Here is a 22,880-nt window from a genome sequence, read left to right as displayed (position 1 = left end):
ATTCTCCAGGCAGATGTGCTGGAATGGGTTGCCTTGCCCTCACCCAGGGAATCTTCCCAACCCAGGGATCGAACTTGCTTCATCCAGGCCTCTGAACTGTGGCTCCCACACTCAGCTGGAGCCTACAGACAGCCCCACCCCTTCTTAGGATAGGTCAGCTTCAGGGTAGAACAGTCTCTGGTCTTCCTTCCCATCACCCACACTTTCATCCCACTTTTCCACACTTGATCCTTGTAGCCTTATTTACTCTTCTCTAAAAAGAAAATCTCATTTTGTCCAATTTTTGAAATACTTACAGAATTTATAGTCAGAGCTTTCTCCAAGATGCCAGATCTCCTTGCCACTCCCAGGGCAATAGTGCCTCCCCTGCAATAATCCTTTTGAATAAAGTCTCCTGTTACTAAAAAAAATAAAATAAAATTCAACTTATATTTCTATGACAGAAAGGGCAACCATACAATATGTTGCATTAAGGCATGATTTTTGTATGTAACTGAAAGATCCATAGGAATTGAAGAGGTAAAAAAAAAAATAATATAAAATTTCTGATTTAGAGGAAATCTTGCTTATGTAAATTTTAAAATGGATTTGTTTGGTATCAGATTGCTATGATATTTAGATTTTTAGGTACTTTTTAGAAAATGATACATACATTTTAGTTAATAAATGTTAACTCTTACAATATATCAACATCTGTATTCTATGCAGCCAATTAAACTTGATGAACAATTATTAGGCAATATGCAAGCAAAATATTTTTGAAGTCCTAGCCACACTTTTTTTTTTCCCCTCTCTGAACTGTGATTGTACATATTCTACTTACAAGTATCTAAGCACATTAATGCATCACATCTTGTACTAACTGTTTCTTTTTCTTTGGTTTCATCTCCATCTGGATTAGCTATGGAGTCTAGGACTATTCTTGACTGATAGCATAATAGTGGTCTTAATATACTTTTAATATGTGAGTCATCTGAAAAATATGATAAACTCATATAGAGAAATATTTTCTGATGTCTCCTTATCTTTCTAACTTTTAGAAAGTGCTCTGTTTTTAACCATTCCTCACCCCTTTTTGCTTCTGACTTGAATATTTCTCATTTTACAATCTCTTAATCCCTCCACTTTCAAAGTGTGTGAATTTAGGTTTAGTATTCGATGACTACCAAGTCAATCATTTAGACTGTGAAAAATAACCCTACATCAGTTTCTTTTTCCCCCCACTAAACTGTTTCAAGCTTGTTTTACTTCTTCCTTGTGAGAGTGTTACTCTGACACATATCCTGGTTGATGGGGACACTCTAGAAAAGAATGTTAAATTAGAAATATCAGTTACTGGCTTACCTGTTAATGAAGCAGCTGGCTTAAAAAGATTTAGATTTAAAATATCCACCCCAGCCTTTGCGTAAGCCCTGTTACACTGGCTTAGGGAAGGCAGTGTGCTGACTTCTCTGTAAGTAATTGGCTGAAGCTGAAAGTCTAAGGAACCTCTATTAACAGATTGATTAGAGATATTATTGGTACTGGAGAGGCAGTTCTTTTAGGCAAAGTCAGGTTCAGTGCTTTGAACAGTATTAAGACTGAAATTTATAAAATTAGTATTTAATTAATTTTCACTGAAGCTCATATTAGTGATCAGAGAATCAAAGGCCAAACTGATTTGATGGATAGCTTCATTATGATCTACTGTAGATCATAGAGATTTCTATTAGGTGACAAATTTTTCTTGGTGATCATTTATTTCCCTCCCATGAGTTGTATTATTGCCACTATGTCTTTCATTTTTTAAAATAGAGATTTCTTATTTTATATACAGAAATGGTTGTGGGTCAGTGCAATACTATTTTATTTTTCTTGTGGCTTAGAGAACACAGGTGAAGCACTCCCTCCCATGGATACTCATCTCGAGTGTAACCAGAGTCCTGGACATTTTTTGGAGAACAAAGTACACGATCAGTCAATGCACTAACATCTATGCTTTAGTTTGACTCTGGAAACTTTAAACTGATCTATCAATAGGCCTCTTCCCCTGAAAGAATATGGAGATTAGATTCGTCAGTCTCCAGAGTCCTTTCCCCTTCTATGTTGTCAAGTTTTTAGCTAGTGTTTAATGTGTACCTTGAACTAGGCAGTGACGTCTACAGAATAATAAATATTTCATTAGAAAACAAATTCACACCTAAAAATATTTTACCTATGTCATCACTTTTGACCATCGCACTAGACAAAGATATACTCCAGTTTACAGGCTGAAAAAGAAAAAATAAAAGTCTCAGAAAATATAAATGACTTATTTAAGCTTATAGGCTACACGTTTGAGTAAGTACTGATCAGTTCAGATTGATATTAGGTTTTCTGACATTTTTTTCAATGCTTGGTTTGCTACGTTAAATAACATGGCTCTCTTTTTTTTTTTTCTTAATTCTAGATTTTGGTCTAAATAACAGGCTTCTGAATAACCAACACATCATAGAAGAAATCAAAATATGCATAGAAATGAATGAAAATGAAAACACAACAACCCAAAACCTATGGGACACTGTAAAATCAGTGCTAAGGGGAAGGTTCATAGCATTACAGACTTACCTCAGGAAACAAGAAAAAAGTCAAATAAATAACCTAATTCTAAACCTAAAGATGGTCAGAGGAGCATGATTAACACAACAGAGAAACTGAAAGAATAATTAAGTACTCAAAATTCATAATATGTTTAAAATTTTATAGACTAGCTTTTACATGGTAAATTTTCTATTTTCTCTTGACAACAAATCAATAAAATAGATGTCGTTATTGTTGCTTAATCATTTATACATAAGGAAACTGAGATCTAGAGAAAATATGCAGTGAGTTTCCTTTAAATCTCACTGAGCATTTCAGTGGGCCAGAGTGAAAAAGGGAAGTAATAAAGAAGAATGGAGGAATTCATGAAGTAGGCCATTACTTTAATTATAGGATTCTCAACAAACAAACTCTCATCCTTAATATTCAATAAGACACTTTAAATGGATATAAAAGATGCTTGCTTCTTTGAAGAAAAGTTATGACCAACCTAGACAAAATATTAAAAAGCAGAGACATTACTTTGCCAACAAAGGTCCATCTAGTCAAAGCTGTGGTTTTTCCAGTAGTCATGTATGGATGTGAGAGTTGGAGTATAAAGAAAGCTGAGCGCCAAAGAATTGATGCTTTTGAACTGTGGTATTGGAGAAGACTCTTCAAAGTCTCTTGGACTGCAAGGAGATGCAACCAGTCCATCCTAAAGGAAATCAGTCCTGCATATTCAGTGGAAATACTGATGCTTAAGTTGGAACCCTAATACTTTGGCCATATGATGCAAAGAACTGATTCCTTGGAAAAGACCCTGATGCTGGGAAAGATTGAAGGCAGGAGGAGAAGGGGATGCCAGAGGATGAGATGGCTGGATGGCATCACTGACTCAATGGACATGAGTTTGAGTAAACTCCAGGAGTTGGTGATGGACAGGGAGGCCTGGCATTCTGCAGTCCATGGGGTCACAAAAAGTTGGACACAACTGAGCGACTGAACTGAACTGAAGTGAAATAAAAAAACTACATGAAATCATGTCAGAAATACCTTCTTTGTAATGTTTCTCCTTACTTCTCAAGCCTTGTTAATATGAGGTGCATATTGAAGATTTCCAATTAGTTTAACTAGAAGATTAAGATGAAAGTGAATTGGAAGTCATGGTCTGTTAGGATACAGCAATGTGGTCCCTCTAAAATTATAGTGGAAGAAGCATGAAGTCCTATAGATATCAGAGTAAATAGTATTAAAGTGGGATTCCAGTATGCCAAGTTTGTTAGTTATTAAGTAATAGTATTTCCTGGTTACAGAGTCAAGGGTCTTTAGAGCTGAAAGAGACCTTACAAATGAAACACCTAAATATATCTTTTCATTTTTATAGAGATAGAAATTGAGGGTCATAGAGTCTATGAGGGTTCAAGGTAACACAGATATTTAATAGTAAACTTGAGATTCCAGCCCTGCTCTTTAAACTTTCAATGATTTTTAACTGAATTCACCAAAAACATTAGTTTCTGCAGATGACATATGTGCTTTGTGCTGTGATCAAGGAGCATCACCACCCCTTTCTATACACCATAGCCACAAAGAAGTTTGGGTCCCCGTTTCTTGGAAAGTATAAAGCTGACTTAGCCATAGCCATTGAGGATCATAGGAAGAAAGACAAAATTCCAAAAATATCTTAGGAAAAGCATGTTAAAAGAAAATTTTTTTAAAAGATACACATATTGCCCTTTTTGAAAAATTTCAAATCCATAGAAGCATCTTTTATTGGAGGTAGTCCAAGTTTCATATCTACTATACATTTGTTCTCTAAGAATTTAAAATCTCTAAGAATTTAAATTCTCTAAGAATTTATCAAGTACCTACTATGTGTCTGGTACTGTTTTGGGAATTGGATTTGCTACAGCAAACAAAACTATATCTTGGCTTTACTAAAGTGTAATTGTAATGAGAGCAATAAATTTGGAGAAAAAGAGGGAGTGGGGAAGTTTTAGAGGAAAGATAAAAGGAGATAAGAAGATATCACTATGGAAATATTGGACCACTCCTGTTGATTTTTCTGCCACTTCTTTAATAATGGTATAAAATTAGTTGAGCACCTATGATGTTCCAGGCTATCATAATTACTTTACATTTGTTACTTTACTAAATCCTCATAGCCATCCTATTGGCCCAATGAAGTAGATAATTTTATTAATCCAATTTTGCAGATGAGAGAGGTACAGGGAGGTTAAATCATTTACCCAAAGTCAGAGAGCTTCAGTGAATTCTGGAACCAGGACTGAAACTCAGACAACCTGAATCCAGAGTCCATGTTTTTCATGGACAGGTCTCAAAGGTTATTACTCATTGAGAACACTCCAGGATCACTGGAGTTATAATCACTTTAGTCTGACTTTGGACAAGTTAACTAAACTCTCAAATGCAAAGCAAGAGTGATTGACTAAGTAATCTAAGTTCCTGAAAATTCTAACCTTTGGATCTGTGATTTCATATAGGTAAACTCAGCTCTGAAGGACACAGAGCTGCTGACTGCTAGAGAGTATTATTTAAGGAAGCTATAATTTCCCATGTTCAAACTATTTCTGCTCCATATTCCAGGATTTGACATGAGATTTACATTTGCTCTGCTTCATACCTTCCTTCTAGCCAAGACATTTTTCATGAGAAAGAGTCAAATTAATTAGCAGCAGTTATCAAATTATTAAGACAATTGACTCCTAAAAGGATAATGGTGACAGTATCCAAGGGGTAGGGCTTCCCTTGTGACTCAGCGGTGAAGAATCTGCCTTCTGAACAGGAGACCCAGGTTCAATCCCTGGGTTGGTAAGATCCCCTGGAGAAGGAAATGTCAACCTATTGCAGTATTCTTACGTGGGAAATCCCATGAACAGAGAGTCTGGTAGGCTACAGTTTATGGAGTCACAGAAGAGTTGGACACATCTTAGCAACCAAGACAAAAATGTCATGGGGAAGGGGGACAAAGAAATGTCCAGTTTTGGCACACTCTGATAAATACAATGCTGGTTATCTGGGAACAATGACTTCAAAGGAATGCAAGTTGCCAGACTGTTTTTCCCTTTACGATTTTTTTAGAGGTAGCCTGCATACATGCACAATACCCTCAGCCCTTTCTTTTTTTCTTTTCCCCACTCCTCCCCCTATTCTATATTGGAATGGCAGGCAGGAGTTTGGTTAATAGTTCATTTTCAATATTTCTAAGAAAATAAAGTGATAAGGAAATGAAGTGAAAAAGAAATAAAGGTGAAAAGAATAGTTAAGGCAAAGTGGCACTCCATACATGGGGAAGAACATTCAGGACATACTAGAAATTAGGAGCACTTGCTGATAAGAGAGCCCATGTCCATACGATTATTAAAATAGAGATATAATCCACACTTTCAATGAAAGGGAAATGCAAAATGTGACAGCAGTGGAAATAACAGAATTCGGGGAGATTTAAGTTAAAAGCTGGAACAAATGAAGCAAGAACTGCAGTGTCCTTTTCGCTCTCCTGTTATGCATCCCATCAATCAGTAAGTGGTTAGGCCCTTCCCTAACGTATAGTCATCATGTACACCTTTGCTTACCTCAGTCAGCTTGTGCCCCTGCTGCTATGGGTATTAATGATGTTGTGAACTTATTTAGTATAAGTGTGGCTGAATGTGTGTTATTACATTATCCATCAGTTGTATGGTGCCCTTAGCAACTGGCATAAAGTTCTCTAGCCCACTGCTAATTTTACATCCATCTTGGTTGGGTCAGCTTTGCTGGTTTCTCTGCTTCATATTACTTTCAGGTTTATAACTCACGACGGTGCGGTAGAAGTTACCACCTAATGACTGTAACCACAAGTACTGACCACAATAGAGCAATGACCCTTGTGTACATGTGGGCATAACAAAGGCCTTTTGCCTTTCATTTTTGTTCTTGAGCTTTTCTTTAGGTAATATGGCCTAGTGTAAGTAAAATACGCAGATCTATCGTGTGTGAAATTCTTCATTTAGAGAAATCTATGCATAAATGCTAATTTTTTTATTTGGACATCTTTCTCCCTTTAGTGCTGGAAAACTGATTTAGGGGATGTGTCTGACACAGGATGGAAAGCTGCTCATCTTTTCCTGGGTGAGTTAAAAAAAACACACACCAATAAAATAGCTGGCAGTTCTAACTAATACACAAAATGATAGAAATTTTGTAGTCTGACCTTGAGAAAACTTATTCCTCTTATCTAGGGTTGAAATCTATGCTTGATTGATAAAGTTACAGCGGAGAATACATTTTAGTCAGTCTTGTGATGCAGAAATCATTTAAAAAACTGTTACCTATTTATTTGTTTGACTAGATATAAAGCTGAATGAGTAGCTAGGGATAAAGCCATTAAATCTGTGTGAAAGCAAATCATCTTAATTTCACATTTCACTATTAAACCTCACTGGGTCTCTTTCCTTATCTGTAAAATGAGAAGGTCAGACAGCTGATTTTTTTAGGTCTCATTTGGACTGATATACAAACAAGTGCAATTCCTTCCTTTCGTCCTTCTCATAGATTTGCATTGAGTGGAATGTTCTATACTCTGTCTCATAAAGAAAGCTGGTTCTGGAGTAAAACAATGTGAGTCACTGTTAATAGTGGTAATGATGACAATAATAACTATCATTGTTATTATAAGATTGAAAATAACACAAGATTATAAAATTTTACAATTAGTTCAGCTTTGATGATAATTCTAATGTGTAACTACTTCCTCTAACTGCATGTTTGTTCTTTTTTTCTTAATGACATTGAACAAAGATTAAATTATATTATTTTACTGGATAGGCTAATTTCTGGTTAAATGGAAGGTTACTCTGCCAAAAATTCCTGGCATATGTGTGCTGAATAGTTGATTCTTAGTGTCAGTTATACATCTTTAAACATGATCTATTAGACCATTAGAATACTTTATAAGCATGCAGTAGAAATTTTTATAATTACATTGAATAGTGTCTCACCTCACTTTTGGTTTATATAGTCCATTTACCAGTACACATCCAAAATATATTTTGTCATACTTGGTCATACAAAAATTCTTTTTAAGCAATGCATGTTCACTACCTCCCATTTCCATTGTTTGACCCCTATACGAAGGCCTGAAGAAATGTTTCAGCTGCTTTATGAATCCTGTTCTGCATGTTTCTGCATAGATTTGCATGTTAAACTAAAGAGACTTTAACTCCAAGGTTTGTGATATAGAACTCAATTAATAAATTCAAGCAAATTATTTCAACTATATTCAAACCAATATTCAAACAGACATTTGAGACTCGAATTGAGTATCTTCTTAGCTTTTTCTCTTACCATTCAGCCCTGAGTAAACACCCAAAAGTAATGGGAAGAAATCAATTTTATAGCTTGATAGAACACAGAATTATAAAACTCCCTTGTAGAGAGAATTTCAGAGATTATTAGCCTAAGTCTTTACAATGGTCTACAAGACCCTATGTGATTTGCTCCCAAATTCTGCTTGTTGATCTCCACTATAGGCTGAATTATGTCCCTACCAAATTTACATATTGAAACACTAATCCCCAGTGTGACTGTATTTAGGGATATGAGTCTAGAAGGTAAATCAGTAGGGTAAGGTCCTAGGACTGGTGGCCTTATAAGAAGGGAAGAGAGAGATCTCTTTTTCTCTTTCTTAACATGCTCACATTGAGGAAAGGCCATGTGAGAATCCAACCATTTATAAGCCAGGAAAACATCTTTCATCAGGAACCACCTCTCCCAGATTCTAGCCTCCAGACTGTGAGAAAATACATTTAATCAACCTGAGCTGACTTGTTCCAAATTGGGAAAGGAGTACATCAAGGCAGTATATTGTCACCATGCTTATTTAACTTATATGCAGAGTACAGCATGAGAAATGCTGGGCTGGTTGAGGCACAAGCTGGAATCAAGATTGCTGGAAGAAATATCAACAACCTCAGATATATAGATGACACCACCCTTATGGCTGAAAGCAAAGAAGAACTAAAGAGCCTCTTGATGAAAGTGAAAGAGGAGAGTGAAAAAGCTGGCTTAAAGCTCAACATTCAGAAAACTAAGATCATGGCATCTGGTCCCATCACTTCATGGCAAATAGATGGGGAAACAATGGAAATAGTGAGAGATTTTATTTTTTGGAGCTCCAAATCACTGCAGATGGTGACTGCAGCCATGAAATTAAGATACTTGCTCTTTGGAAGAAAAGTTATGACCAACCTAGACATCATATTAAAAAGCAGAGACATTGCCAACAAAGGTCCATCTAAGATATGGTTTTTCTAGTAGTCATATATGGATGTGAGAGTTGGACTAGAAAGAAAGCTGAGCACTGAAGAATTGATGCTTTTGAACTTGGTGTTGGAGAAGACTCTTGAGAGTCCCCTGGACTGCAAGGAGATCCAACCAGTCCATCCTAAAGGAAATCAGTCCTGAATATTCATTGGAAGGACTGATATTGAAGCTGAAACCCTAATACTTTGGTCACCTGATGGGAAGAACCAGCTCATTTGAAAAGACCCTGATGCTGGGAAAGATTGAAGGCAGGAGGAGAAGGGGATGACAGAGAATGAGATGGCTGGATGGCATCACAGGCTGAATGGGCATGAGTTTGAGTAAACTCTGGGAGTTGGTGAGGGACAGGGAGGCCTGGCGTGCTGCAGTCCATGGGGTCGCAAAGAGTCGGACATGACTGAGCAACTGAACTGAATTGACTGAACTGAGCTGACTAAGATAATCCTATCTTACACTATCCTCTACTTCCTCACTCCCATCTAGAAACATAGGTTTCTCTCCTGTTCCTTTAGCATAAGGTATGCTTTTCTGTTTTAGAAACTTTACACTTGTTATTTCTTCTTCCTAAAATTTATTTCCACTAGTGTTCTGCATGATTAATTTGATGGCCATCTTCAATTCTTTGGTTGTAAGTTACTTTCTTAGTGAAGTCATCCAAGACTACCCCATTTATCCTTACAACTTGCACCTCTGCAGCCTGGGTCCTCCTGGACCCTTTTACAAAGTTGCACATGTTACCCTTTTATTCCTATAGTAGTCATCACCTATCAAGCTATGTATTTATTTATGTTCTTCATCATGGAGGAGGAAATGGCAACACACTGCAGTATTCTTGCCTGGAAAATTCCATGCACAGAGGATCCTGGTGGGCTACATTTCATAGGGTTGCAAAGAGTCTGACACAACTGAGCACAAACACATCTTTTTTGTTCACTGATGTACTTTCAACTAAGTAAATTGACACCTGAACCCAACAGGTGCTCAATACTTATTTGATCAATGAATAAGCATTTATTTATTTATTTAGCAAATGCTTGTTAAAAAAAAAATTTAAAAGATACTTCTTGGTCATGCTCCTCATATCCCTTGTTGGATTTAACCATCACACTATGAATTGTATTCATCTACCTTTTATTTATTCATTCATCTATACAGCAATATTTCTTAAGCGCTGCTAGACACTGCTGAGAATTGGGAATAGGAGATGAAAAAGACAGGCATGGTTTATGCTCTTGCAGAATTTAGAGCTGTATAGGATCATAAAGATCATCTTGTCCAATGCTTTTCAAAAAACAAAATTTAGAAGGCCCTTTAATCAAACAAATTTACATAAAAATTTAGAGACAACATAAATCAACACTTTAATTTGAAGACAAATAAAGAGGTAGGGAATACACCATCTGTACTTGGAAATCACTAATAAGGTTTCATTTTATAGCTTGAATCATTCAAGACATGAATAACTTGAATGATTCTTGGTTCCTGTAAAGGAAAGCAAAAACACATTTGGCTTCAGGGCAGCTGGGTTTGTAGGTCATGATCTTTGTACTGTGATGTGCTAAATTTGCACACTCTTTCAGGAACTGACTTTCTGAACTATCTGAAGTCTTCTCGTGACTCAGAGGAATTGTGTCCTTTTAATGCAATTTGCTGTTGTTAAGGCCTTGACATCACAACTATCATTTGTAGGGTCCTGTCAACTGATGCATGTGAACATAGTGTTTCTAGTAATAATCACAAATAAGTTGCATGGAGACTTTGAATTTTATGTTTTTTTTTTTTTTTTCTTTTTGCTCTAATTTCTGGGAATCATGAACAATGGGGTTTGCTTGTCCTCATACAACAGTCTTACAACTTGGAAAACTTACAGCTGGATCTAAGGCAGCAATGAACTGGATTGTCTTTTCTAGTTCTGGTAGCAAGGACTTAAATTACTCTATGAACTTCATAGCAATTTATTATTGAAACAACTTATTATTAAAATTCTTCAAAAGGTCTTTGGTGTCTTATCATATTTTACTACTCAAATTGTAAACTTCATGTGAGATAAGAGATAACTTGTGTTCACTTGCTTAATTTCTACCTGTTTCTTTAAAATTCTATAAATAACAATTTATTCATTTCAGTAATTAAATTGTATAAAATGCTTTATTATACATATACTCTATTATGAATAGATACCATAACATATGAAAAGAACCCCTACCACTTTAATTTTTGTAGGCTTCCCTCTCTCATTTTAGGATGTTCAATATTCTAATCACCATGTTTTGAACCGGAGGTTTTAAGGTTTATTGGTCTCTCTTAAAATATGATGCCTAAAAGACTAGTACTTTCTTCGTCTTCCTCATGAACCTACTTCTGTTCCTATTGGCCATCTCCGAACCTTCAAACTCCTGTTTTTATATCATAGAACTTCCTTTTTTACTGGATAACTCTTCTCTGAAAAGACAGAAGTAGAAGAGAATTTCTGTGTCCTTTCCTCTCTTGAAGGAATTTAACCAGTTTTAATTTAAATAATGTTTCCTGCCTAATCAACTTTCTGGTGACCAGAACCACTCCCTAGGTATAACATCAAGCTAAAAAAAATTATAGAACTTTTGAGTCTTTTGGTAGCTTTCTGTTTAAGTGTTGGATTAACAGGAATACATTATTCTTCAGGAGGACTAACTTCTGAAAGTTTTCTAGTCTCTTTTTTTCACACCCCAACTTCCCTGCTCCCTAGAATCTAGTAGTTTTTCCTAAGGGAATCAGATAGCAATTGCCAGCAAATTATCAGCTTCATTCAGTTCTTTAAAAAGCCTGATTTCTTTAGAATGTCTGCCTCCTCACATACTTCTGGCTCTTTCTGGAATGCATTTTTGGGACTGTTCTCTTGGCTAACAACTTCTTATGCCTGCTTCAACTCTCAGCTGAACTGTCACATCCGTAAGACATCTCCTCTGAATCCACCAAGCCCCAGATCAATTTAACTGTCTTTTTTCTGTGCATGAATCTGTCATGGAACAATGTGATAATACTGTATTGTTATTTCTAGTGTGTTTATCTATAAGCCATACTAGGTATTACTCTTTTTTAAAGAGACAGAACTTGTCTATTCAATTTAATATCTGTATGATAGCAGGTTATAGGCAGTAGATGATGATATAGAAATAAACTAATGAATGACATCTTGCTATTTCATTTAAACCTATGTGTATTGCAGTTAAAAGAATAATAAAATAAATGTTCATTTAGCCACCTTATAGTAAAAGAAGCAGAATATAAGTAGTCATTTAGAAACCCTCAATATAATTCCCCTTTACCCTGCAAGTTTATTCTATTTTCTGAATGTGATCTTAATCATACTCTTTTTTTCTTTTGTTTTTATTACACATGTATTGAACACTAGCAATATAGGGCTTAGTTCTGTCTGCATTGGAATGTATATACATGGAACTACATCATGTGCATTTTTCTGCAACTTGTTTGGTTCATATTTTTTCTTTAATCTATGTTGATATACATAGTTGAAGTCTAATTTTTTACTAGGATAGAATATTCCATTTTATGACTGTTGTAAATGTATATATCTATTACATTCTTATAGGACATTTTGACTAATTATAAGAATTTTGTTATGTTAAGCAATGAAATTGTAAGCTTAAAAAAAAACCCTATAAATTTGGAGAAATAAGTGTTTCTCTTTGTCACATGACAGAGAATATGCTGGTGAAGGGGACATGCAAATCTCCAGCTTGATTAGGTGATGCCAAACTATTTCCAAATGGTTGTGTAATTACATGTATCCCACAGATAGATTGGAGAAGTCAATGGCAACCCACGCCAGCACTCTCGCCTGGAAAATCCCGTGGACGGAGGAGCCTGGTAGCCTACAGTCCATGGGGTCCCAGAGTCAGACATGACTGAGTGACTTCACTTTTACTTTCACAAATAGATATGAATTCCTATTAACCCACAGTCCAGTCAATATCAGCATTGTCTAATTTTTATTTGTTTTCCCAATAACATATATGTGGAAAGATATCAGAATGATTTTCAATTTCAATTTTCCTGATTATTAACCAGGTGGAACATATTTTTGTATGATTGAGAATCTGTTATGTTTCACCTTCTGTGAAATGCCTGTATGTTCTTTTGCCCAGTTTTCTACTGGGTTATTTGTCTTTTTCTTAACAACATAGCTATTAATTCTTTGTTTACTATATGCATAATAAATGTTTTCTTGGCTTGTCTCTTAACATTTTTATGATTTGCTATCACATTTCACTCTCTAATTTACGTAGAATTGATGTTTGTGCATACATGAGTTATGGTTCCAATTTAGTTTTTTATGGGTAACCAGTTATTTCAGGATAATTATTTAAAGTAAATTTAAAAAACATTTTCTTTCTACCATCATCTATAATGTCTACATTGTCATAAATCAAGTTTCCATATATGCACAAGTCTGTTCAGAACTCTTTAGTCTATCCTATGTATTTGTTTAGCACTTTGTCACTACACTGTCTTCATATTTTAACTTTACAATAAATATTAATATCTATAATTTTTCTTCCTATCTTCATTCTATCTATCTTGATCTTATTTCTTGAAATTATCTATTGGTAATTCAGTCTACTTTGCAAATTTTAGATTCAGCTCATTAAACTCAGTAGAAAATTGTTTTGATATTTTGGCTGAAATTGCATTTGTACCAAGGGAAAGTTTATATTTTTATGGTATTGGATCTTCTCATCATAAATGTTGGAAATAATTTAATTAAATTAGATTTCAAACATGTATGTTAGTAACATATACACTTATTTATGTCAAAAGATTGCAGTTTTTCATTGAAGGTATTTCTAGGTAACAGTATGATGCAATTTTAACGGAGTTTTTTATATTAAAAACATATTGCCTACTATATTTTCACTGTTGAATACAATTTCATATGTTTATATATTGATTTTGTATTGACTAGCCTTCTAAATATTAATTCTACAATTGATATGTATCAATAGATTCTTCTGGAATTCCTGTGTTGACTATCATGGAAATATAGTCAATGTGACCTGTGAACATTTTGTTTTTCCTTTATAGCATGTATACTTCATCTTTTTCTTAATATCCTGTTATTCTTTCTAGGACTTCCAATTAAGAGATGAATAAAATTCAGAGCATCATTATTGATTTTCTTTTAATTTTTGAATGTTTTTGGTTCATTTTCAAATCTACTTTGTCATCATTTATAGTCTCTTCCTGCTTACTCAAACTTTAAAGTTTTATTTTATTTTTTGTTCACTTGCCTGACCAGTAATGCTGAAGAAGCTGAAATTGAATGGTTCTATGAAGACCTACAAGACCTTCTAGAACTAACACCCCAAAAAGATGTCCTTTTCATTATAGGGGACTGGAATGCAAAAATTGAAAGTCAAGAACATGTGTAGTAACAGGCAAATTTGGCCTTGGAATACAGATTGAAGCAGGACAAAGGCTAATAGATTTCTACCAAGAGAACACACTGGCCATAGCAAACACCCTCATCCAACAAAACAAGAGAAGACTCTTGGACATCACCAGATGGTCAACACCGATATCAGATTGATTAAATTCTTTGCAGCCAAAGATGGAGAAGCTCTATACAGTCAGCAAAAACAAGACTGGGAGTTGACTGTGGCTCAGATCATGAACTCCTTATTGCCAGATTCAGACTTAAATTGAAGAAAGTGGGGAAAACCACTAGATCATTCAGGTATGACCTAAATCAAATTGCTTATGATTATACAGTGGAAGTGAGAAATAGATTTAAGGGACTAGATCTGATAGAGGGAGTGCGTGATAAACTGTGGACGGAGGTTCATGACATTGTACAGGAGACAGGGATCAAGACCATCCCCAAGAAAAAGAAATGCAAAAAAGCAAACTGGCTGTCTGAGGAGGCCTAACAAATAGCTGTGAAAAGGAGAGAAATGAAAAGCGAAGAAGAAAAGGAAAGATACACCCATTTAAATGCAGAGTTCCAAAGAATAGCCAGGAGAGATCAGAAAGCCTTCCTCAGCGATCAGTACAAAGAAATAGAGGAAAACAATAAAATGGGAAAGACTAGAGATCTCTTGAAGAAAATTAGAGACACCAAGGGAACATTTCATGCAAAGAGGGGCTCAATAAAGGACAGAAATGGTATGAACCTAACAGAATCAGAAGATATTAAGAGGTGGCAAGAATACACAGAAGAACTGTACAAAAAAGATCTTCATGACCCAGATAATCACAATGGTGTGATCACTTACACTCACCTAGAGCCAGACATCCTGGAATGTGAAGTCAAGTGGGCCTTAGGAAGCATCTCTATGAACAAAGCTAGTGGAGGTGATGGAATTCCAGTTGAGCTATTTCAAATCCTAAAAGATGATGCTGTGAAAGTGCTGCACTCAATATGTCAGCAAATTTGGAAAACTCAGCAGTGGTCACAGGACTAGAAAAGGTCAGTTTTCATTCCAATCCCAAAGAAAGGCAATGCCAAAGAAAGCTCAAACTGCCACGCAATTGCACTCATCTCACACGCTAGTAAAGTAATGCTCAAAATTCTCCAAGCCAGGCTTCAACAGTACATGAAACGTGAACTTCCAGATGTTCATGCTGGTTTTAGAAAAGGCAGAGGCACCAGAGATCAAATTGCCAACATTCATTGGATTATGTAAAAAGCAAAAGAGTTCCAGAAAAACATATTTCTGCTATATTGCTTATGCCAAAGCCTTTGACTGTGTGGATCACAATAAACTGTGGAAAATTCTTAAACAGATGGGAATACCAGACCTCCTGACCTCCCTCTTGAGAAATCCGTATGCAGGTCAGGAAGCAACAGTTAGAACTGGACATGGAACAACAGACTGGTTCCAAATAAGAAAAGGAGTACATCAAGTTTGTATATTGTCACTCTGCTTATTTAACTTATATGCAGAGTACAGCATGAGAAACGGTGGGCTGGAAGAAGCACAAGCTGGAATCAAGATTGGCAGGAGAAATATCAATAACCTCAGATATGCAGATGACACCACCCTTATGGCTGAAAGTGAAGAAGAACTAAAGAGCCTCTTGATGAAAATGAAAGAGGAGAGTGAAAAAGTTGGCTTAAAGTTCAACATTCAGAAAACTAAGATCATAGCATGTGGTCCCATCACTTCATGGCAAATAGATTGGGAAACAATGGAAATAGTGTCAGAGTTTGTTTTTTTGGGCTCCAAAATAACTGCAGATGGTGATTGTAGCCATGAAATTAAAAGATGTTTACTCCTTGAAGGAAAGTTATGACCAACCTAGATAGCATATTAAAAAGCAGAGACATTACTTTGCCAACAAAGGTCTGTCTAGTCAAGGCTATGGTTTTTCCAGTAGTCATGTCTGGATGTGAGAGTTGGACCATAAAGAAAGCTGAGCGCCGAAGAGTTGATGCTTTTGAACTATGGTGTTGGAGAAGACTCTTGAGAGTCCCTTGGACTGCAAGCAGATTCAACCAGCCCATCCTAAAGGAGATTGGTCCTGGATGTTCATTGAAAGGACTGATGTTGAAGCTGAAACTCCAATACTTTGGCCACCTGATGCGAAGAGCTGACTCATTTGAAAAGACCTTAATGCTGGGAAAGATTGAGGGCAGGAGGAGAAAGGGACGACAGAGGATGAGATGGTTGGATGGCTTTACTGACTCAATGGACATGGGTTTGGGTTGACTCTGTCAGTTGGTGATGGACAGGGAGGCCTGGAATGCTGTGGTTCATGGGGTCACAAATAGTCAGATATGACTGAGTGACTGAACTGAACTGAATTAATACACTAAGTCTTCCCTTGTAGCTCAGATGGTAAATAATCTGCCTGCAATGCAGGAGTAATGGGTTCAATCCCTGGGTTGGAAAGATCCCCTGAACACTTTATAATGGGATTTCATATTAAACTTTCCACTCTTAAGGTTTATTTCCTCTTCTTTCCTGTTCTCCATGCAAACATCAATACAGAATCACAATTTTTCTAGAGTTTAGTAGAAACTTAAGGGCCAAAATGTGCCCTCCAAATGTTCTGCTTTTATACTGTTCTTGGCTTCTCTAAATCTTTTTTTGTATTCAGATCAGTAACCAAATAAATATATGCATGTATGTATGAATGTGCATATCCATATCCATCTATCTAAATATATGCATGCATGCCACCTTGCTTCATTCGTGTTTAACTATCTGCAACTCTATGGACAGTGGTCCACCAGGCTTCTTTATCCATGGGATGCTCCAGGCAAAAATATTGGAGTGGTTTGCCATACCCTCCTCCAGGGGATATTCTTGACTCAGAGATTGAACTTGTGTCTCCTTCACTGCAGCAAGTTCTTTACCATTAGCACCACCTGGGAAGCCTATATCTGTACCCACTATATCCTTGTATCTTCATGTAAAATAGCTAGATGTATAATATATGTATCACCTATTTATATGTATTCTTACATGTATATATATATATGTACATAAACAAATAATTTTAATCTTCTATTATGATTACCTTAAAATATATTCAGAATATCTGCCATACTATTGAATATATAAGTCAACTCACATTTATGAAGCTAGCACACTCATATAATCTGAAAGGTCAATAGTTTTTAGCCAAGTAACATTGACTATTTGACCATAAAATAAAATAGTTGACTTCCCTTTAACACTCGTCTGTCATTTTGAAGCCAAGCAAGACAATGTATTTCTAAAATTTGAGATTACCAAGTATTTCTTTTCAAAATCTTTGATAAGAACAGTGATTCTCATTTGCATAGCAGCCTCATAGGCATTTGTTACTTTGATACACTTGCCAATTCTTTGTGAGTATTAGATTAGCCCTATCTCCAATTTATGAATAAGACAATCACTAAATGACTTGCCCAAGGAGCAGGACAGGGATAAACCTAGACCATCCGTGTTAGTACTTTAAAATGCAGCGCCCTTATCTCCTTTATAGTACTTACTCTTTGGGGTTCCCTGGTGGATCAGCAGTAAAGAGTTTGCCAGCAGTATAGGGGACATGGATTCGATTCCTGGGTCAGAAAGATCCCCTAGAGAAGGAAACGGCAGCCCACTCCAGTATTCTTGCCTGGAGAATTCCATGGACAGAGGAGTCTGGTGGGATACAGTCCATGGAGTTGCAAAAGTCACACACAACTTAGTAACTAAACTACCACCCACCACCACCCACTCTCTGAATATACAGATTTCTAACTCTGCCTACTGCTATACTTTTTTTGGGTATAAACAATTAATTGCTTTATAGTAGTTCTCCTATAAATTATAAGAAAATATTACTCTACCACAAGTTTTAATTGCAAAGTGGGCTTGGAAATTTTGAAATGCTTTCAAAACAGCACCTAATTCAAGTGCTTTAATTTCCAACCCATCAACTCCTTTTAACCATACATACAATATTGAACCACCTTTTCTTTCTTCACCACAGATCTGTACCCTGTGTAGCTTCAAAGAGAGAAGTTTGATCACCAGTCTATTGGATACATATGCACATCAAAAAATAGAAAAGAATTTCAGAAAAGAAAAAAGCATGTTTTTACGGTCCAAGAGCAAAGGCCATTCACTCAAAGACAATATACTGTACATATGTTATTTATATGCCACAAGTTTTTTACTGCTCTTCAATGAAAAACATCTTGTTACCATAGCAACTGCCACATTGCATGCTGTCTTTGAGACTACTACATCATTGTACTAGACACACAGAAAGACACTCACATCCTTAAGTCATTTCAAAGTCTGTCATTTTACTAAAGTTTAAAGAAAAATAATGAGTGTATGTTAGTTAGCTCCCCATTATTATTTTCCTTTAGAATGACTTGATTTTGCATGGATCTTATTTTATTCCTTAATTTTCAAGTGATAAAGGGAATGTTGGCAATGCATATTTCACTGTTGTGTTAGAGGAAGAAACAGACAACTAAGCAGTTAGATAGAAAAGGAGTTATGATCTGGCAGTTTTGGCTGTATCACATCCTTTTGTTTTTATATTGAAAAGTCATTTCCTGTCACGGCAATGACATCTCCCTGAGCCATAATTGCTGTTGAACATATGTGTTTTCATTCTTCAATAGAGTATTTACACACGCACATCATATCTTCTATTTAATCCTCATTTTGCAACAATTGTTACCAAGTCCCACCGATAAGATATATCTTTACCTAAAAAAGTATAGTACAATGTGTTCTCTACAAAATGTGTCTGGTCAAATGAAGCATGTTTATAGCTAGTAGTGGAAGATTATATTAATAATTATAATTAACATTTATTGAGTGTTTTCTATATGCCAGCACTCTGCTAGTACTTTATTCATTAGCTAATTTAATCTTCAACTGATTTAGTGAAGTTGGCACTATTATTATGCTATGTTCTCGATGATGAAATTAAAATTCACAAGGTTAAATTATTTCCGTAAGATCTGAACCCTAGCGAGTGGGTATCCTACTTGCTATCTGGTATCTCTGGGTATCCTACTCATGTTACTGTGGCCCTGAAGAACAAGCTCTTTACTTCTGGCATAAGGAATTCTTTGCTAGATCAACTGGTAAATTTTTTTGAAAATAATAAATGAAATTTTTATTTGTTTAATCTTTTAACAACAATTTCTTAATTTGTTTCAGAAGTTCTGATATTTTTAGGAGAAAAATCCTGCAAAATCACAAAACTGAAGTGGCAAAATTAAGTACTTAAAAACTGTACTCCAATCAGTTTAAACATCCCTGATTCTATTTCACCTACTCGTTTTTCATTCTAATAGTGTTTTCTTTGATTCTCTACATCATTAACTTAAAAACTGCAGGGATCATGATAATGGCTCATGAAAAATCTTAATATAATCTTTAGGTGGCCTTGTATTTTTTCAAAATTTTGTTGCCATCACTCAAACAATCAAATTTCTGACATGAAGTAGACAAGAGCTCAACCAAGTCAACATAATAGGATCCAAAGTCCCCCTTAATTGCTTCACCAGAGCTCAAGGGACACCGAGTTTGAGAAGACATTTTCATGGGAACATACACTAAAACTGGAACTCATAATTTCTAATGGTGGAACATCAGCTTGCATGTTATCTTCTATAAATTATAATTGTAAACTCTATTAATGTCACTTGATTACAAATGCAGACATAGGGAAGTCAGGAAATGAGAAAGTTGAGATTCTCTAGGTCACACCCACAGGATGTAAACTCCCTTCAGCTACAAGTAGACAATTAAAACTCTGAAGCTGGAAATAATGTGAAGCACAAAGATAGCACCCCATGTATGTATTTATTCTATTGTTCATGTCCATGTGTGACTCTAACAAATCACTATCTGAAATAAAATGAAAAGATTTTTAACTTCTGAAAATATGACAGACTAAGAATGATGAAAAGCTATTTCTTCCTGCCATGAATGGATAGAAATCCTGGATAAACTGCAAGATCTTTTTAATACATAGAAATCCTTGAAGAAAAGAAAAGAAACACTATGGTTTCAAGCTAAGGGAGGGAAGTCTATGAGCTGATGTGGCAATCAATGGTCCAGAAGGTATTCTCAGGTTTAGGAAACAGGCTTCAAGTGCCCAGGAGTTTCACTGTTCACTAAAAACTTTAATCAAGTGGTAGTCCAACTTAAGCTAAAAATTATATAAATTAAATAAATAAAAATAAAATATTTTTTAAAAATTATTTCTTCTGGGTTCCTTCTACATGAAAGATATTGTATTATACCTATCACAAAATTATTCTTGCTTTTCATAATAATCTCGCTCACTAAAACAGGTCTGAAGAGATTAACAGATTTGCTTACAATCACACAGCTAAGTAAGGTACCTAGTTTGAATCAGAATCAAGTACAAGGAATCTCAATGTGTTTTCTCTTTTGAGACATTTTTTAAAAGGACATAATTCTGCCCTAGGTTTGCTTCTTTGTTTCCTTTTTAAAAGTTCATGCTTTCTAAAAAACAATAACAATTTACTTTATAAATATCTAAGCAACTAACAAACACTTAAATCAGTTAAATAATTCTAACTAGATCTACTTATTTTCAAAAATAATTAATTAGCAAAAATGTTAATCTTTCAGGAAACATGAAGTGACTCACAGATATATAGAAATTTTCTTTTGGTCACATCCTGAATCAACTTTTCCATCTATTTTATACTTATCAAATGGACTGAAATAATTATTCTAATAATTTAAGTAAAAATTGAAATAGATTTACTTTTAAGCCGCCATCTTTTACAAAATGATATATTCACTTGGTATGGATTATTTAAGCGGTTACTTCTACATTACTTTGCTAGCATAGACAACTAAAATTCCACTTAAAAAATAGCTTTGGAACTTCTTAATGAAGAGTGGTTTAACTTGCATATTTATACTACGATGCATTTAAGTGACTGTGCTTCTAATGGATAAGTGAAAATGCATAGTCAAAACCAGTCTGCTTTCTTTGAGCATCTGGGCAAGATAGTACAATCAGACTCTTTTTCTTCCAAATGCATTAGTCTATCTTTGGAAGGTGTTCTTATGAGCTGACACATAGGGATACATATATCTAAACACAGTGCTCCATTTATGTGAAGGCTACTCTATGATTTAACTTATTTTTATCTGAGTATGCAATTAAGTAAACAGTGACTTGGTAAATTGGCACATTTATGAAATATTTATTGTGTTCCATTTTAGAGAAGAATCTAAATATTGCACGGCAGAGTGCTTACTGCCACACGTGCATGCGTACTTTAGATAGGTTCCCTGTCTTAACTTTCTACGTAGTTACTCTTTAGTTTGATAAAGAATGAACTTAAAATCTTTGAGTAAATACTTAGGGTTTATGTCCATGTAAACAGAAGATAGGAATAGTAGTTGGCAGAAGGGATTCCAGGCAGAAGGAATAGCATCAATATGCCAGGAAAGATGCAGAGATGAGAGTAAGCCTCTTATGGTCCAAAATTACAATTACCTTAATAGTTAAAGAGTAAGAACAGGAAATAAATAAAGAATGTTCATTCTCAAGTTTAGATTTTAGCCAAAAATTAAATCCATTAAAAATTATAATAATTTTCCAGAAAATCGGTTAGTATGATGTGTTTACCTTATTAATCACCAGGATATTACACTACTTATCAGAATCAAGATTAAAAGGATGAGCAAAAGCCATGGTCCATAAAGAGTACTTACTTCCTTGAAAACATTTAAGTAATGTGTAAAATTATTTATGCCCCAATATCATTTCCTTGGGTTTCCCTGGTAGCTCCATGGTTAAGAATCCTCCTGCCAATGTAGGAGAGGCAGGTTCAACCCCTGGGTCTGGAAAACCCCTGGAAAAAGAAATGGTAACTCACTCCAGTATTCTTGCCTGGGAAATCCCATTGACAGAGGAATCTGGTGGGCTAGAGTCCATGGGGTTGCAAAGAGTCAGTCACAACTTAATGACTAAACAACAACTACAGCAAAAACAGAAGATAGGGAAGGAAGTTTGTATATTTTGTAAGAGCTTAAAAATAGAAATGTGCATTATTTGGGAGGTTAATGTATGTTAACTTCTCCGAAGACTATAACAGCAAAGTTTCCGTCCATTAACAGAAACTTGTGAAAGCCTCTATTAATTTTCTGGGAAGCCATTGATTTCCCATTGTTGAGTCAAAACATATAAATTTAGACAAATGGCTTAATGCCACAAACTTGTTGGCTCATATACTAGATTTCTCAGTTCAGTTCAGTTCAGTTCAGACGCTCAGTTTTGTCTGGCTCATTGCGACCCCATGGACTGCAGCATGCAAGATCTCTCTGTCCATCACCAACTCCCAGAGTTTACTCAAACTCATGTACATCGAGTCAGTGATGCCATCCAACCACCTCATCCTCTGTCATCCCCTTCTCCTCCTGCCTTCAATCTTTTCCAGCATCAGGGTCTTTTCCAATGAGCCAGTGCTTTGCATCAGGTGGTCAAAATATTGGAGTTTCAGCTTCAGCATCAGTCTTTCCAATGAA

The 22,880-nt window shown here is 35.5% G+C and overlaps 1 long non-coding RNA gene across 1 annotated transcript; it reads right to left on the bottom strand.

Annotated features, from left to right (window-relative positions):
* Positions 1 to 345: 345 nt before the first annotated feature.
* LOC133040443 (uncharacterized) lies at positions 346 to 22,286 on the bottom strand. The gene is made up of 3 exons (XR_009688961.1): positions 22,232 to 22,286; positions 2,195 to 2,249; positions 346 to 400 (listed from the first exon to the last, which is right to left on the bottom strand). It is a non-coding gene; the product is annotated as an uncharacterized LOC133040443 (long non-coding RNA).
* Positions 22,287 to 22,880: the final 594 nt, after the last annotated feature.

The sequence above is a fragment of the Dama dama genome, chromosome 20 (genome assembly GCF_033118175.1).
Source record: "Dama dama isolate Ldn47 chromosome 20, ASM3311817v1, whole genome shotgun sequence".
In the NCBI taxonomy this organism is placed as follows: domain Eukaryota; kingdom Metazoa; phylum Chordata; class Mammalia; order Artiodactyla; family Cervidae; genus Dama; species Dama dama.
This window is presented reverse-complemented; position numbering and strand designations above follow the sequence as displayed.